The sequence below is a fragment of the Eubalaena glacialis genome, chromosome 2 (assembly GCF_028564815.1).
Source record: "Eubalaena glacialis isolate mEubGla1 chromosome 2, mEubGla1.1.hap2.+ XY, whole genome shotgun sequence".
In the NCBI taxonomy this organism is placed as follows: Eukaryota; Metazoa; Chordata; class Mammalia; order Artiodactyla; family Balaenidae; genus Eubalaena; species Eubalaena glacialis.
In genome coordinates this window covers 68345922-68364439 of record NC_083717.1, presented here as the reverse complement: position 1 = coordinate 68364439, position 18518 = coordinate 68345922, and the positions used below count along the sequence as shown (strand labels likewise).

General features: G+C 47.1%; 1 non-coding gene across 1 annotated transcript; it reads right to left on the bottom strand.

The window, feature by feature from the left end:
• Window positions 1-3631: 3631 nt before the first annotated feature.
• Window positions 3632-3738, bottom strand: LOC133086265 (U6 spliceosomal RNA). Its single transcript, XR_009700025.1, has one exon. It is a non-coding gene; the product is annotated as a U6 spliceosomal RNA (small nuclear RNA).
• Between the last annotated feature and the right edge of the window lie 14780 nt (window positions 3739-18518).

Sequence of the window (18518 nt, the reverse complement as noted above, 5' to 3'; positions counted from 1 at the left end):
GGAGCCCTCGGCTGCGCCGGTGGGGAAGTTTCGTGGCGGGTCGTCCAGAGGGCCCGGGGCGGAGCTGGAGAGCAGGGGCGCGCTCTGGGCCTCCGGGAAGGGGCACAGGCGGGGAGACCCGCCGCGCGATCGAGGCTGGAAGCCAGGCCCCGGAGCACCCTGCGCTCGGAGCCCTCGTGTCCCAGGTTATTCCGAGGGCTAGACCCAGAGGGGACTGAGAGAATGGCCGGGTAAACTGTGAGGTGTCGCTGACGGATGAACTCGCCTCGGGACGCGCGATCTCCCGACAGGGACCCTCCAGGGAGCGGGAACTTTTCCTATGGGTGGAACCAACCAGATCAGTCCTTCACTTTACCAAAGGTGAAACTGAGGTCCAGAGAGAGACATGCATCCCTAGGGAGTGCCAGGGGCGAGCGGAGCTGGGACCTGGCGGGGAGCGCGGGTTGGGAGAGCAAACGCGCCTTTCCCCCCTGGGCGGAAACGCTTCTTAGGAACCGGCACTTTCTCTGTAAAATGGGATCAACATTTACTACCCAGGCAGGAAGTTACTGCGTCGCTGCGGCCCACACAGAGGAACCTGGCAAACATTCCTTTTCACCTTTCCTTTTCTAATTCCACAAAGTGGGGAAAAGAGCCGTAGGCAGTTGGGGCCAGGCTGAAAGGGCGCCCCACCTGGACCGGAATCTCTTTGGATTGGAGGTGTAGGCGGATGCGACCCAGAAAGCTCTCGCAAAAACCCTCCTGGGCTCCGATTCCCTTCAGAAGTGGTTTGTTCCCCTCAAATGTTAATAACCAAACGATTGGTATGGATGTAATTATCAATAATTATACGAATTATTGCTGATTGCGGGGCTCGTAGCTACTTTAATTAGTTTACCAGATTCTAATTAAGTTAAATGAAACATTAATAGGGAAAATATGCTTTGAAAAAATCCCCAGGATTTTTAAAGTCTTTTCCTCGCCACAACGTTGCCACCTTGCGACATATTTTAGGCATTACAGCCAGCGTCCGAAGACCCCAGACTAGGGAGCCTTGTCTTAGGGAGAAAAAGTGGGGCTTGGGGAATGGGGAGCCGGCTGTTCTTTCGTGGTGTTTGTTCCTCACCTCGGCTCCCGGTGGTACCCAAGGAGTTCGGGCTCTGGAGTCCGAGGTCTGGGGGTGAAGAACGAGGTAAACATGCGTCTTCAACCTCCCACTCCTTTTTCAGCGGAGGAAGGCTCTGGGGAGGCTCGTTGGGGCAGGTGATGTCTATCTTCACCTGTCCCAGCAAATCCAGGGTGATAAACTGAGCGAAGCTGGAGGAGCAGATGGAAACAGCGCCAAGCTGCTTGCTTTTTCACTCCCCTGGGAGAAACCAGTAGGTCGATCCCCACCTTCGTTTCCTCTGCAATTCAGCGTAACATGTCGGCAAGAGACACCTGGAAGATCTCTGGATTCCTGGGAGTAACCTCTGTGTTCCTGTGGCACTTGGTTAATGAAGCTAATAGAGTGCTCACCTCCCTGAGTTATCCTTGGTGTTTCCATTTCTCATAGGCTGTAAGTGCCTCGGCAATCGGGGTCACATCTTGCCCTTCCTTGTAACCTCCAACACAGTGCCCAATGCATCGCAGGTACTCAACAGATGTCTAGATGAATAGGTTCCAACTTTGTTGTTCATCTGGGTGCTGGAAATTTCTGAGGGAAGGAATCCCTCGGTGCTTCTGGGCAGCAGCTACCGGGAAGCAGTTTAGCTCATTTGCATAGTTAATTAAACACAGGCTTACTGCTCAGAATATCCTTCATCAATAAGATTAGTCTTGGGGGGGCAGGTGTCAGGTGAGGGATTGTCAATCTAGAACAGGAAAGCTTTCTTCCTCTTGCCACTGCATCCCGAAGAGGGTGCTCCTTCACTCCCTCTAATTTTGCAAGGTCACTGGGCACACACATTCCCAGCTACCCTGATCTAAAGTCTAGCCTTGATCCTTTACAAAAATGTGACTCCTGTCCTTGAATTTAGACCACCAACAAAAGCAGAACTGGACCTGCATATTCTTTGCATTAATTCTAAACAGCCTCATGTCCCACTCTATGCCCCCACAGGGAGCATAGTGTTTGGTTAAGAGCACAGACTCTACAGCCCGATTTCCTGTGTCTCAATCCCTTCTCTGACACTGACTAGTTGTGTGACATTGGTTGGGCAAGTTGTTGAATCTCTCTGTGCCTCAGCTTCCTCATCTATAACATGAGGGGGAAAAGGATACCTACTTCATAGAACTGTGCAGAGCCCTGAAAGTCAGCTAGGTCTTTGGCTTTTACAGCACTAGGAATTGCTTGTGTCTTTTCTAGTTTTTGCTCTGAGACCAGGGTTATGCCAAGAAGAGGGACGAAGGATGACGAGTTTCTTTAGAAGGAGAGAGAGCCAAACCACCATTGGTCATTTCCTTGTTGGGCATCCCAGAAAGTGACCTTTAAAACTACTCACCCAATTACCCAAGTGGCCTCCAAGGAACCAGGCATCTTTGGGGGGAGAAAAGAAAGCCAAAGATTGTCCTCTAACTCCATGAACTGGAGGCCGTGAGCCGAGGAGGCGCAATGAGAGGTCCCACGGATCCCTATTCTCGGCTGTTACCTGGAAAGGATCATTTCACCTCCACTGAAGAGAACAGAAATGGATCCTTGATGGTACGCTGCTCGGCAGCTCCGAGCACCCGGCGGGAGAGGGCCCGCCGCTGCCCTGGGGAGGCCCTGGGGCTCCGAGACTGTCCGTGTGCCTTGACTGAGGAGAGCACAGAGCCTGGGAGCGGTGCGGCCGCTGGAGACAGACCAACCCGGCTCGCAGCGGCTGCGGAGACCGTCAGGCGGACTACGCGCGTGCTCGGGCACCGGCAAAGCATATGCACCAACATTTTTCTCCTGGAAAGAAATTGGTACCTCAAAAAACACTGACAAACACATCACAGGAAATCTGAACTTTGTTGGCCTTTTTTCCCTTCTCATCTTACTCATTAGGACTGCTTTTTGCAATTGAATTACCTGGGGGCAGGACCTGGGTCTTTTCAGGGTCTGTGCCTCTAAAGGTCTTATCAGGCCTTGTTTCAGCTACTTACACGATCATGCCCAGGTGGCTTTACCTCTCAGTGTCTCCTGTGAAATGGTGGCAGTAATACCCACAAGGCAGGGCTGTCAGGAATATTAAAATGAGATACTGGTGAAGGCCCTGGCCCATAGATGTTCAATAAGGAGTGTGCATTATTATTACTTTATTTATTTTTTTAAGATTCAGAGGCAGCATGAGGAGTCAGTCTTGTTCCAAGTTCCTGGTATAGTACAACTTATGTTTATGGTAGCACTAAGGTCCTGTTGTGTTTTGGACGTGAAACGGATCAACTTTGGCAAGGCCATTTCCTTAAGTGTAAGGTACAGTAGAACTCAGGATAATGCAGACGGAAGCAGAAGCAAGATTTGAAAGGTTGAAGACTGGGGCCCGAGAGCCAGATGTGAAAAGCACAGCAAAGCGATGAATCTGACTGCCCACACTTTTACTCCATCTCCAGGGACTACAGTTTCCTTTGTGTCAAACAAAAAGTAGAACCTGTATGTGAAAAGTGTTTGCATCAACGTGCAAACTGTGCACCTGGTAAACTCAGGGACAAAAATATGGAACGCTTCACGAATTTGCGTGTCATCCTTGCGCAGGGGCCATGCTAATCTTCTCTGTATCGTTCCAATTTTAGTATATGTGCTGCCGAAGCGAGCACAACAGCAGTCTCTTCTCCGACGTTTATAAAGCTAAGAATATAAAAACTTTTACGGTTATGGTGATTACACTGTAGCCCTTTTTTTAAAATTTCACAGTATACAAGACGTTTTGACCTTTCGTATCACACATACTCTCATGTCTTTGTGATTACGGCCAAGTTAAATTTAATAGTCTCCATAACCTTCTTATATTCTATATGCAAATGAAGGGACCATGGGAAATTGGCCCTCGGCCCGCCCGACCTGTGCGCGCCTAGCGGACGGCGCCGGGAGACACACTCGGTCACGTGGTGCGCGGTGCTAGCGCGCCTCTTCCGCGCCGGCCGGGCTGAACGCGCAAGGGTCTACTTCGGGTCTTCCCAGCGCGGCGCAGGGGAATGTGGCAGCGCTGTGGGCCGCCAACTAGGCGTGACGGCGTGTGCGGGGCGAGAATGCTTTTTTGGGACGAGGGCCCGTGGTGCCAATGAGGTCCCCACAGGAGTGCGGTCCGGAACCCCGAAACGCTTGCGAACCGATGGTCGGGCTGAGACCCGTGACCCTCGCGAGGGCTGGAGCAGCCGACCGTGAACCGGAAGGGGCGGGGCTGGGGCGGCCGTGGGCACCAGCTCCGGATCGGCAGTGGGCACCAGCTCCGGAGCGGCAGTGACTTGCCGCTGCTTCCCCCGGGACTCTCAGGACCATCGCTACTTGAAGCCAAGGGGAAGAGGGAGGGTGTCCTCTGTGGGGGCCATGCTTTGCATAGAGTGACTCGGGAGTGGTGGCGGTCTGGGAAAGGTCACCACCCTTTGATCCAGTCCTGGGGCAGGCACTTAACCTGGTCAGTGCCCTCCCCCGCCAGTTTGCAGGTTAGAAAACTGAGCCTCTAGTTGGTTAAACTATCAAGGCCAGAATTATCCTGCCAGTGGTGAAAGAAGTTGGGATTTGGATGCAAGTCTGGTTTCAAAGACTGATCTTTTCCTCTTCGCAGTGGAACTCGAGAGAGAAAAGATTTGGGACCAGGAGCGTAGTCTGCCCTTTTCCTCTTAAGCAATACTCCCAAGGTCTTATCAGCTCAAACTTTCATTCCTGCCTTCATTTCTTCAACAGCTGTAGAGCACCTATGACGTGAGCACTGGGGCAGCAGGGGTCATGGAGCTTCCATTCCAGCAAGGGGGGGAGAGCATTCTCAGTGCTGAGACAGAGTAGAAAGAACATGCGGTATAGAGCATGGCTGGGTAATGAAGCCCACTTCAGTGGGTAGACAGGAGGGAGGGGACAGTTGAGTTGTCACTTGATGATAGGGATGCAGCCCTGAGAGGACAGGACAGAGAGTTTCAGGCAGAGGAAGACCTTGGAGTCACCTGAGTCAGCTTCACCCATCTGGGCCAGTCCTTCAGGGGAGGGGACGCTGTGGAGGTAGTTGGTGCTCCAGGCTGAGGTCTGGCTCCATACTGTGAACCCATCTCAGCTCCAGCCAGGGAGCACCTGGCCTGGCCTTTGGGGACTTTGGAGCTCCTCCCCTCACCTGTCTTCAGTGAAATGGAAATCAGGTGCAGGCAGCCCAACTTCTCATCTGACTTCTCTCTAAATAAGCGGTAAGCAAACACAAACCTCAGAATGCTACTATGGCCTTTATTGAGTGAAAAGAGCTAATTTGGGCAATGATGTTTCCCTCAGATTTACAAAAGGGAATTGCAGATAACCAAAAAGCGTATTAGCGTTGATGGGAGATGATGCTAATCTTCAATTAGCATCCACGTTTTTCTTCATTTGTTTAGGAGAGCCTTTTCGACACAGTCGATGCGCACACATGTCATGGTGACAGGTACATCTTGTGGGTTCATAACTGCCTTACTGCGGAAACCAGCAGGAGATGGACCAGGTTGTTTGCTGTTTCTGGCTACTTGAGCTTGTGTTATTTTTAACCAGGTGGGTTTTTGTTCTGTTTGTTTTTTCTTATTGAGCAGTTGTGGTATAGAGGTGAGAGATCTGAATTTTAGTTCCCATTCCTCCCTGCACCTGTGTTTGTGACCTTGACCAACTCCCTGGACCTCTCTGGTCCTGTTTTATCTTCTGCCAAGTGAGGAAAGTGCCCTACTGATGACCTTTAACATTTCTGTCAGCTTTGACTGGCTGTGATTTTTGTAACTGGGTAAATGAAGAACTTTTTCAAGACTATAATTAGCAAGATGTTAAAATTCAACACTGTTTTTGTCTTCTGCTTTAGAAGAGTACAGCATGGTGGTCATCCTTGGGGCATAGAGGATCCCAGGAACAGTCCACAGGGGCTGTTGTGGACCTAGGGTCTGGGACCTGCTGAACCATACACCGCCTTCTCCTGAGCCCTGAAGGCCCAGCAAGGAGGAGGAGTGGGGGTGGGGGCATGAGACGGCTCAGTTTCCTTTTTTTTTTAGCTACTACGGGGACTGTTTTAGCTACAATGGAATTTTTTTATAGGTTTTTTTTTTTTTTTCCCTCCTTTACTGAGTTACTATGGGCACTGTTTTCAGTCGTTTGGGTTTGAGTTACCAAAGGCCCGGGTTAAAATTGCAGTTACGGACTTCCCTGGTAATGTAGTGGTTAAGAATCTGCCTGCCAATGCAGGGTACATGGTTCGAGCCCTGGTCCGGGAACATCCCACATGCCGCGGAGCAACTAAGCCCGTGCGCCACAACTACTGAGCCTGCACTCTAGAGCCTGTGCTCCGCAGCAAGAGAAGCCACCGCAATGAGAAGCCTGCGCACCACAGAGAAGAGTAGCCCCCGCTCGCCGTAACTAGAGAAAGCCCGCACGCAGCAACGAAGACCCAATGCAGCCAAAAATAAATAAAATTTTTTTAAAAATTGCAGTTACCTTGCTGGGAAGGGACACCACATAGATTAACTCCTGTTCACTCAGCTTAGCATGAGTCCCTGCCCTTTAAGATCAACACAGGATCTTATGATGTACTGTTTCATCTTAATGTCTCTGAGAGATAAGCACAAGGGAGTTTATTATTCCTGATTTGTTGATGGGGAAAACCTAAGGCTAGAGAGGTAAAGCGACGCAGCTAGTCAGTGACACTGGAATTTGCTCTCGGATCTCTCTGACTCCAAGTGCTAACTTTGTACCCAGAAGGAATATGGGAATACAGTTTGAAGGGTTCTAGGAAGCTCTCTCTCAAATCTCTCTCTTTGCTGCCTTAAATTCATATTATTTTGAGTTGTTGCTATCTTAAGGCTTCACTGTGATTTTCGTGCACGCTGAAAGAGTGTTCAAAAAGAATTGCCAAGTCCAAGTACAGAGCTGACCAGCTTCTCTGTGGCTCTGTCAGTTTCTCTATGTGGGGTTACAGGGTTGGAGAAGTGTGATACCCCTTCCAAATCCTCGCTGCACCAGAGTCCAGACATTACTCACCCCCCAGGTTACTCTGACAGCAGCTGTGGAGCAGGGGAAAAACTGCAATGGCTTTGAGCCAAGAAGAGTCGTGTGATGTCCCGGGAATGAGCCTCAGTTTCCTCATCTCTAAAATGGAAGTAAGGATTTCCCTGCTTGCTCTACAGGGTCGTGAGGCCCAATGAGAAATCCCACTGTAAAGTGCTGTACAGCAAAAGATAGGAATATTGTCTGGTCAGACACCCATCTGAGCCCCAGGCAGTTGAGTGCTTCCCTTAGCTGGTGAGTGAGGCATTTGTGCATCAGGAACAGACCTACAAAATATGAGCACCAAGATGAACCATCACATTGTATTAATATTTTCACACCACTTAACTCTCATTAAAATGTACTTTGCTGAATTTAATATGTGATTTCAAATGACACAACATATTAAGTGCTTAATATACTAGAAATTATGAAACTATTATATGAAATAATTAGACTGAATTAAACTTTAGCAGCCAAGGGAAGGAAAGACTTCAACTTATAACATCTTAAAGTAGCTTAATCCACCATTGTCATCCCCAAAATAAACATCCAGAAGTTAGGATCTTTAAGTAAAAATGGAAACTTAATATGTACTTACACCCAGCTCTTCTAGGATTTGGTGATGCGGAGTGCTGTTGCCTTTGGAAGCTGAGGGGCCCTGGAACCCACCCCGGGGCTGTCAGGGTTACAGCTTCAGCAGCCTCTTGCCCTGGGGCCTGGGTGGAGGGTGACTTGCATGGCTGGAGTTGGGAGTAAGGCCTTCTACTGAAGTGACAGATTGGTCTTTTTTTTTTTTTTTTTTTTTGGCTGCGTTGGGTCTTCGTTGCTGCGTGCGGGCTTTTCTCTAGTTGCAGTGAGCAGGGGCTACTCTTCGTTGCGGTGCGCGGGCTTTTCATTGCGGTGGTTTCCTCTTGTTGCGGAGCACGGGCTCTAGGCACGCTGGCTTCAGTAGTTGTGGCTCACGGGCTCTAGAGCGCAGGCTCAGTAGTTGTGGCGCACAGACCCAGCTGCTCCACGGCATATGGGATCTTCCCGGACTAGGGCTCGAACCCGTGTGCCCTGCTTTGGCAGGCGGACTCCCAACCACTGCGCCACCGGGGAAGCCCCGGACAGATTGGTCTTTGACCGCACTTAGCCCGTTGACAGATTCAAAATAAAAACAAACCCACTTTATTTAACATTTATTGAGTGCTTCCTTTATGCCAGCATTTTATATGTGTCTTCTCATTTAATCCTCACAATACACCCATGTGATAAGCCCCCGTTTTCAGATGAGGGAACTGAGGCTCAGAAAAAGTGAACCATACAAGGCCTTACAGTCGGAATCCGCAGTGTTCGCTCCTATGTCCCACGCAGCCTCCTCCTTATTGTGTAGGGCTGTGTGTGTGTGTGGGTGTGTACACCACTCCCCATTTTAATATGGTTCCATGACCAAACACATTAACCTGCTGTCTGACAGTGACCCATATCTTTATCACGTTCCAGTCATGGACAGTAGGGAGCAAGACTTGAGAGCCTCACTTTGAACAGGATGCAGGCTGGCTGACTTGCACAGGAAGTTCTCTGTGGATACTAGCTGCTAATTCCATTCAAAAAGAATGAATTCACTGCCTCCTGAGTATCCTGACATTTACCTACATGTAGCTGTCATAAACAAGACAACTTCTTAGGGAGTAAGGAATACTTCCTGTCATAGGGAGTACCTAATTTTATAGCTATTTAAGACACTGTATCTCACTTACTCATATCAGTATGAAATACTTATCCAGTGGGCTATTTGAAAAATATAAATTTGAGTGTGGATATTTAAATATGTTAGAATTTACTGATCAGAAAAATGATTTTAATGGAAGCAGGAAAACTTAGCTCCAGCAAACAGATGTTTATAATTAACTGAAAACATGTGTTTTCCCTAAGTATCAGGGTTAGGTTGTGCCTCATATAATAGAAAACCAAATAACAGTGATTTTAAGATGACAGAGGCTAATTTCTCTCTTGCGTGAAACAAATTGTCTTTCAAAGTCTGGTCTGATGGCTCCACTTTGTCACAGAGCCAGGCAAGATCTTTTATCCTTTAAGGCAACAACTCATGGTCCAAGATGGCTGCAGGAGCTCCAAGTTCCAGGTGTCAGGAAGGCAGCAAAGGCAAAGGGTGCATGTTACTTCCCTGAATAAAATCTGTAAATAAAAAAGAGGAAGAGAATGGCAATGAATGGGCAGATAGCAGTCCTTGACATAACGACCTGGCAATCAGGTGGCAGTCAGTAATTGTTACTCTTAGCTGGTGCTTTTCCTTTCTGCAGAGCATCAAGAAGGGGAAGGAAAGTAATAGTCACTAACAGCATACAGAGTTCCAGGGATCACGCTGGACGTTGCACATGATCTCCTTCAATTATCACGTCCTGTGTGGGTGGCATAGCAGCAGGTCAGGCAGGAGGAGATGTTGTGACTTGGGGTGAGACTCTATCCACATTTGGAGGTAGAAAGGTGAAGGGGGAGAGTTGGAATGTTTGCATAGGAAGCCCAGGGGCTTCTGGGAAGAAAGAGATTAAACCTCTAACACTTGTTTTCTGAGATAAAAGTTATCAAAAAATTTCAGGGTGAATCAGATTGTACTGACCAAGGTCAAGTGGCAGGAAAGTTAATACTATGCCCTTAAAATAAACGATAATAAAATAAAATTGCCATGAGCGCAGAAAGTGAAGAGATTCAAAACTTAAAAAGATAATAGAAAAACTGGCGAAAGACTTGAACAGGCACTTCACAGAATGGCAGCTAGAGATGGCCAGTGTGAAAATGTACTTAACCCCATCGGTCATCAGGGAAATGCAAAATAAACTACCCCACAATTAACCCTGGCAGGTCTGATGATACCAAGTGCTGGTGAGGAGTAGAGCAATGAGATGTGAGGCTGTATGGCTGGGCTAAGAAGAAATTGGTGCAGCCACTTTGGAAAACTGTCCACATACCTTCTAAAATTGAAGATAAACTTACCCTACGAGTCAGTTGATCCATTTCTTGTTGTAAACCCTAAAGAAACTCATGCACACTTGCACCAAGTTACAGGTAAAAGAATATTCAAAGCATCATTATTTGTAATGGCCCCCAAACTGGAAACAACTCAAGTACCCATCAACAGCAGAATGGATAAATACATTGTGGCGTATTCATGCAATAGATGACCACGCAGTGATGAAAATGAGTGAACCACAGTTACATCCAGTGTTAGGCTCAACTGTAGCTCCCCTACCCTACCAAATTCAAATGTCGAAGCCCTAACCCCTATACTTCAGAGTGTGACCATATTTAATTACATAGGTAATTAATTAAAATGAGGTCATATGGGTGGGCCCTCATCCAATATAGCTGATGTCCTTATAGGAAGAGGAAATTTGGACACAGACACGTACAGAGGGAAGATAATATGAAGACTCAGGGAGAAGACAGCCATCTATCGACAAGCCAAGGAGACCTGAAGCAGAGCCCTCAGGTCTGCTCAGGACGAACCTCATAGCCCTCAGAACGAACCTCATAGCCCTCAGAACGAACCAACCCTGCTGACACCTTGATCTTGGACTTCTAGCCTCTAGAACTGTGAGAAAATAAATTTCTTTTGTTTAAGCCAGCCAGTCTGTGTTTCTTTGGTATGGCAGCTCTAGCAAACAGGTATACTCGGCCACATGGATGAATCTTATAAACATGATATTGCGTGAAGTAAGACAAAAAGAATATATACAAAATTTACCATTTCTATAAATTTCAAAACTAGGCAAAACTAAACTATTGTTTAGGGACGCAAAAATAGATTGTAAAAAATGACAAGGAAAGCAAGGAAGGGGTTACCATGAATGACAAGAAAATGGAAAGGAACACATGAAGGCTTCTGGGATGGCAGCTAAATATTTTATTCATTTGGGCGCTGGTTACTCAGGTGTTCTTCCTATAATTAGTCATTGAATCGAACCTTTGTGTGTTTATTTATAATAAACTTCCCAATGTTTATTTATAATGAAATGTAAAAGCAAGAAGGAGAAGGAGGTGGAGGAGGAGGAGGGAGGAGGGGGAGAAAGAGGGAGAGAAGGGGAAGGGGAAGAAATAAAGAACCCATGGGCCGACTTCTTACCAAGTGGGTTGGTCTAAGCGTCTGTAACCACAACTGTCTGTGAATGGAGGGTCTGAGGGTCAGGTGCTGGCTCTCAGTACATCACCTAAGCCTTGAATCTCATACCTTCCCCTAGAGGAGTCTTAGGAGCTTTGTAAGCTAGGGAACGCCACTGCACTTCTCTGAGGTTTGTTTCTTCATCTCTAGACTGGGGAAGCCTCCCTGAATGCTGTAAGGCTCTTTCTCTTGCTAAGTTGGGTCGCTGCTTAGATGTTACCTTCTCCAGGAGGCCTCCCTGACCACTTCTTGACAATGGCACCTCCTTTTATTCTTTTCCCCTTTATTTTTCTTCATAATACTTAATACTGGTGATAGGTATTTATCACTGAAATTATGTCAAATATTTGTTTATTTGTTCACGAAGAGCACGATTTTTGTTTACCACTGTATCCCCAGTGCCTAAAACAGTGTTTGGCACAGAGTAGGTGCTCAGTAAGTATTTGCAGAGTTATGAAGATTAGATAAGCTAATGCTCTGTAGTGCCTGGCCCCGAGGAGGGACTTAATAAATGCTGGTCCCCTTCCCCCCCTTTTAGCTGAGACCCCCACTCATGTTTCCTGGTGCTGGACCCCACCAGCCCCCTGTCTCGTTTCTGCCTCCCCTCCAAGCTGGGACTGAGAAAATGCCCACAACTCACCCCCTGACCGTTAGCAACATTTCACCTTAGGTAACGTCAGAAACCTTGAAGTCCTCGGGGCTGGGGTCTCCTGCATGATGACGCCTCATCCTGGGCCACTGCTTTCCCCTGAACCCAATGTGACCCGTTTCATCTGCCCCCTCCCCTCGCCCCTCCTGAGGGTCACAGCCTCCCTGCCCCGGGGGAGGGGGCCTTCCCCTACAAGTGGCTCAGCTGCCCCAGGAAGACCAGGCTCTGAATGCTGACGGCGCTTTGGGCGTGTGGGGACTTTCCTCCGTTTATAGTTACTGTTGTGGGCTCAGAGGGAGGCCCTGCAGACTCGCCATAAAGCCTCCTCCGTTCCTCCATCAGCGTTAAGTGCTCCCTCCTCCCTGTCCTTGCCACGCGGCACCGATATTTAGCACGTATTTCCTTCTGCCTTCCGTTAGCTGTGTACTTGCTTGCTCCCTGCCCCCCTCCCCGGGCCGTGAGCGCCTCTCCAGGGCTGGGGCCAGGCTTTATTCATTACTGTGCTCTGAGCACGTGGCACAGCACTGATGTTTCATAGACAGTTTTTTTCTTTAAATTTTATTTATTTATTTATTTATTTATTTTTTGGCTGTGTTGGGTCTTCGTTGCTGCGCGCGGGCTTTCTCTAGTTGCGGCGAGTGGGGGCTACTCTGCGTTGCGGTGCGCGGGCTTCTCATTGCAGTGGCTTCTCTCATTGTGGAGCAGGGGCTCTAGGCACGTGGGCTTCAGTAGTTGCGGCATGCGGGCTCAGTAGTTGTGGCTCACGGGCTCTAGAGCACAGGCTCAGTAGTTGTGGCACACGAGCTTAGTTGCTCCGCAGCATGTGGGATCTTCCCGGACCAGGGATCGAACCCGTGTACCCTGCATTGGCAGGCGGATTCTCAACCACTGCGCCACCGGGGAAGCCCTCATAGACAGTTTTTAAAAAACGTCTCCTAAGATAATAAGACGTTAGACTTAAGATGGCGTTAAACAACCTTCCTAGATAGACCATCTCCCACCTTCCCAATTTGAAAGCTAATTAAGACATAAGAAAAGATAAAAACTCAGAACCTTTCAGAAAAAGTGGCAAATGATTGGCAGGAGTCCGGGAGGAATTTTCCCTAATGATGTGCCAGTGGGCTGGGCAAGATGGCATGGTTGGTGGCCTGAGCATGCTTTGCCCTCTAATCTGGCCTAGAACCTTCAGACAGGAAGCATGTAGGGGGAATGTTTGACCCTCACTCCCTGTTCGGGGTTGTTCCAGCCAGAAAACTGGGCAGCTCCTCCTATCACGAAGGTATGGCTTCCTGAGGTGGTCACTTCTGTCTGCCCTCGGTCCTACCGTTAGCCCACATCCATCTGGAGACTTAAGAGGCAGGGAGCTGAGTGGAACTGGCAAGAGGTCTGTCTGGAAGGCGTGTTTGCCTAATGTGCAGATGCCACAGATGGAAAGGGTGTATCTTTATTTAGCTATATCTTATATACAGTAATATGGGTGCATTGTAGTAATGAAATTGTATTAACTCAGTTGGAGGGTCTTTGGCTTTTAGTAGAGGAGCGTAATGCATTTATATTTATTCTGGCATGTTTGGTCTTATTTTCATGTTTGGGCTTTATTTTCGTGTTTTGGTCTATGCTTTCTCTTTTTTGTGTTTCTCTTGTTTTTTGCCTTCTATGATATGTATGATTTGTTTTTTATCTTCTGTGATTTGGAAGGTGTACAGCTTATTGTTTTAATTCTGTTAACACCTTCCAGATTATAAAACACTTTCTTGGACCCATGTTTCTCCAACTCTCAAATTCAAGAAAAATCTATAATTTTTTTCCTCCCTTACAAAGTAAGGTGAGAAGTTTCCCAGCTCCCTACTTCCATGCCTCTCCATTAAAGGCTCAGTTATCATATCTCTCTTTTTAAAAACTATATAGGTCTTCTTTTTTCAAAAATGAGAATTCGTCATTCAAATTTTAACCATGTTTATGATATATTGAATTCTCTATGCTTATACTGCATGTTCCAGTCACTATGGCTGCATGTATTGCTCCCCGAAACCTTAATGGCTTAAAACAGTAATCATTTACTATCTCTTGCAGTTTCTGTGCATCAGGAACTTAGACAGGGTACGGCAGGGATGGCCTGTCTCTCCTCCATGATGTTGGAGGCCTCAGCAGGAAGGCTCAAAGGCTTGAGTCTCTAGCTTGGCCTTAATCATCTGAAGGCTTGTTCATCCACCCATGGTTGGTGCTGGCTGTCACCCAGCTGGGGGCCTGGCTGGGGCTATTAACCAGAACTCCACACATGGCCTCTTATGTAGCCTACACTTCTTCGAAATGCAGGGGCTGAGTTCCAAGGGCAAGCATCCCCCAAGAGAGAGATCCAGGTGGAAGCCGTACTATCGATAATTTGATGACCTAATCTCGGAAATGATTCATTGTCACTTCTGCTGCATCCTATTGGCTGGGGCAGTTATAAAGGTCCACCCAGATCGAATGGAAGTATGTCAACATCATTACATAAGATGAACAAGTGGGATGCTCACATACATACATACATGTACACAAACATGTACATATACATACACATTACATACATACATATGTTGGTGTGGTCATACTTGAGAAATATAATCAGCCACACTGCATTTCCTTAAATTCTTGATTTTGACTTATGTTTCAGTGGGTTGGAGTCTATATGTACTTAAGTAATTTGAGTAATTTTTTCAGGAAGATTGCATGAGTGAATATCTGAAAGCATCCATAAAGTCTTAATGTGTAGCGTGTAAACTGCCATCTTCCTTCTTATTTTAAAAATTATAAAAGTAATACAGGTCCATTGTAAATAATTCAAATATTGAAAAAAAAAAAAAACCCAAACCCATAGGTAATGAAAAATCCTTCATCACTCCACTTTCCAGAGATAAAGACTGTTAACAGTTTGGCATATATTCCTGTAGATTTTTCTATATACATTTTAGCATATATTAGCATCACTATAAAATGGGATTGTACCATCCATATTGTTTTTTAGCTCGCTTGATGGCATGGATTCCCTTTCTACCCCACTTTTATAAGTGATCTGTGAGTGTCTCCTCCTGGCAATCATGAGCAGCCTGGCCAGCTAGATCTGGTATATTCATATCTGAGATTGTATGATGCCTTCATCCTTGAATAGCAATCCAACTATGTGGGATTTTCTTGGGTCGCAACCTTTCACAGTACAATGAATGAGTCCAGCCAGCAGCAGACATGTTTAGGGACCTGCAAAAATTCAGTCCAGTGGGCGTTCAATTGACTTCCTTCCCCACTGTGCAAGAAGCCAGTTTTGACTCCATTTACACATTCATCTCAATATTCCTATAAACGTGTCTATAAATGTGCCTGTTCTGTACTTTTGCCTTTGAATTGGTTATAGCATCTTCCTGGGTCCCTGGTTAATAATGAGTTAAAGAATATCTTTAAATGTGTTCAGTTTGTTTCTGTATAAGAGTCATGATTGTAACTTTAAAAAAATTATCTTTCTTGAAAAGTTGGGAAATGGTGTATTCAGCATTATCTATAACAATGTAGCAGGCATGATGTGATGCTACTATGTCTTTCTCTTTCTGACTTCACTTAGTTTGATAATCTCTAGGTCCATCCATGTTGCTGCAAATGGCATTATTTAATTCTTTTTGATGGCTGAGTAATATTCCATTGTATATATATACCACACCTTCTTTATCCATTCATCTGTTGATGGACATTTAGGTTGTTTCCATGTCTTGGCTATTGTAATTAGTGCTGTTATGAACATAGGGGTGCATGTAACTTTTCTAATTATAATTTTGTCTGGGTATATGCCCAGGAATGGGATTGCTGGATCATATGGCAACTCTATTTTTAGTTTTTTGAGGAACCTCCATACTGTTTTCCATAGTGGCTGCACCAATTTACATTCCCACCAACAGTGTAGGAGGGTTCCCTTTCTCCACACCCTCTCCAGCATTTGTTATTTGTAGACTTTTAATGCTGGCCATTCTGACCAGTGTTAGGTGGTACCTCATTGTAGTTTTGATTTGCATTTCTCTAATAATTAGCAATGATGATCATCTTTTCATGTGCCTCTTGGCCATCTGTATGTCTTCTTTGGAGAAATGTCTATTTAGGTCTTCTGCCCATTTTTGGATTGTGTTGTTTTTTTTGTTGTTGTTGGATATGATGCTACTATGGACAATAGAAAGCAAATATATATATATATATATATATATATATATATATATATATATATGCAGTATGATTAAAACTGCATTTAACATTCATAAGAAAATAGACTGGAAAAGGTATACCAAAGTATAATCTATTAGACTGCTTGGTATTTTTCTTTACTATATTTTCCAAAAGATTTTACATATGAATGATGCTACCTTTGTTACAGAAGTCCAGTGAGGCTCCAGTCTGAGCCTTTGTTTTATTGATGGAGTAATGATTGTTTATGGATTGTGAGGGGCTGGAGAGAGCGGCATCCTGTTCCCTGCACAGCTACGGGGTTCTGCGCTGCTGGAGAGTGAGGGGGGCATATGATGATAGTAAAAGCAATAATAAAATAATGAGTATGTATATTGTCCCAGGAATTGTGCTAAGCAGTATCTAATTTAACCCTCACAACAGTCCTTTGGAGTAGGTACTATCGGTATTCCCATTCTACAGATGAGGAACTGAGGGAGTCAGGAAACTTAGGAGGCTAGGTAACTTGTCCAACTAATACATGGTGAAGCAGGAATTGAAACTCAAGAATTGAACGTGATACCCTGCATCACGTGAGAAACAATTGGAAAGGAAATCCTGGGATGCCTTTCTGAAAAATCACCCCCATTCCTGAATCCAAGCCCTCAGAATCAGTTTATTCAAGAAACATTTCCTGAACCTCCTCTGTGTCCCAGGCCCTGAGGATAAGACATGGCCGAGTCTTCAAGTCAGTCACGAGCTAGGATGAGCTGGCGGGAATGGAAGCAGGAAGGGAAGGCGCTGTGGGAGCACAAATGAGGGGCACCCGTGGGGCAGGGGTAGGTGCTTCCAGGAGGAGGTGACAGCCAACTTGAGTCTCAAAGGAGGGCAGAGCCAGCCTGGTAAAGGGGTTGAGGGAGTGGTAAGGGCATTCATGGCAGAAGAAAGGCCAGAGCAGAGGGGTAACAAAGACACACCAGAGAAGCACTCATTCTAGCACTGCTGTCCCCTACCTCCAGTGCCCCTGCCATCACCTTCCCCAGTTATAGAAAGCCATTTTGTTCAGTGGGAAGTGGGCGCAGTTGGTTGTTGGGGGTGGGTACCTGAACATGCCAATCAGAGCCCATTTTCCTTCAGGATGTTTGGACTTAGGTCAGATCACCCCTCCCCGAGGGTTAATGGTGTAAGATGCAGCCTGGGGCAGGTGGAAGCAGTGATGTGCAGAGGGTGTGTCAGGCGAGTGGGGCGAGGCTGTGCGAGGTCTGAGCGGTGGCCCTACGCATCCCTGCCGTCCAGCTGTCCGCCCAGCATGGGGTTCCATGCCACATGCCAGGTCATCTTAATCTAGTTCCCATTTCCTTTAGATTGTCCACACTGGGTTCCTGTCACCTGTAATGAAAGATCCCTGCCTGACACAGTCTCCGAGTTGGTCAGACTGAGTAGAGGGTCATTTCAGCTGACTCAGAGAGGCTGATTTGTAGATCAGGAAGCCAACTGATTCATTTACCAGGAGAAATTCAACTGCTCATTGGATCATCCTTTCAAGTCATGATTGCTGGTGTCTCCTTTTCCTGGAGAAAAAGCACGTGGATTGACAAAGGGACGCTTGGAACCCTCTTGGTGAGCAGGCCCCTGTGCCAGCGGTGATTTTTGCAGCTAGTGGCATCGGGCTAGGGCGATCCTAACCAAGAAGGGCAATCCTCATGCCAAGAAGGAAGAAGGTTGTCAAAGAGGCTGTGCAACGGGGTGGGCTGGCCAGGGGTACTGCTGGGACCACAGCCTGGGCTTGTCACACTGGAGTCCTCTTCTCTCTGGTCATTCAGACCACCCTCTTCAGTCAGCACCTTCCTGCAGGCGAAGCTCAGGACCCATGAGTGGGCTCAGGTGCCTGAAGATGATGACACTTCCATCCTGGCTTCCCAAACTGTAGCCTCAGGCCACCTGGACGCAGCTACTCCTGACGCCTCTGAGGGCAGCTGTCCTGTCCAAGCCCCTGCAAGAAGCAGATCATGTAACCCCATCCACCCAACCCTGAGTAAGAGAGGCGCCCTGGTGGGCTGCCTGTCAGAGGCTTGGCAGGGCACAGGCAGGGCAGTCAGTGACTTGGGGCCTGGCTTGAAAACACAGGCTGGCTCTGGGGAGGGGTCTTAAAAGACCCAAAAGAAGCTGCAGTTCGTGGTGGGCTCTACGGCTGGAGGTTGGGTAGACTCAGGGGCTGGGGTGGCCGCAAGTGGCCAGGTGCCAGTTGAAGTTACCGGGGAGTAGAGATTGTGGGTGAGAAAGAAGGATGGGTAGGAAGAGAAACAGAGTGGGGGCCATAGAGAGAGACAGACAGACAGACACATTAGCTAACAGAGAGACGGTAGCTGAATCCCAGAACTGCCCTGTTTCTGGTCCTTCCCTAG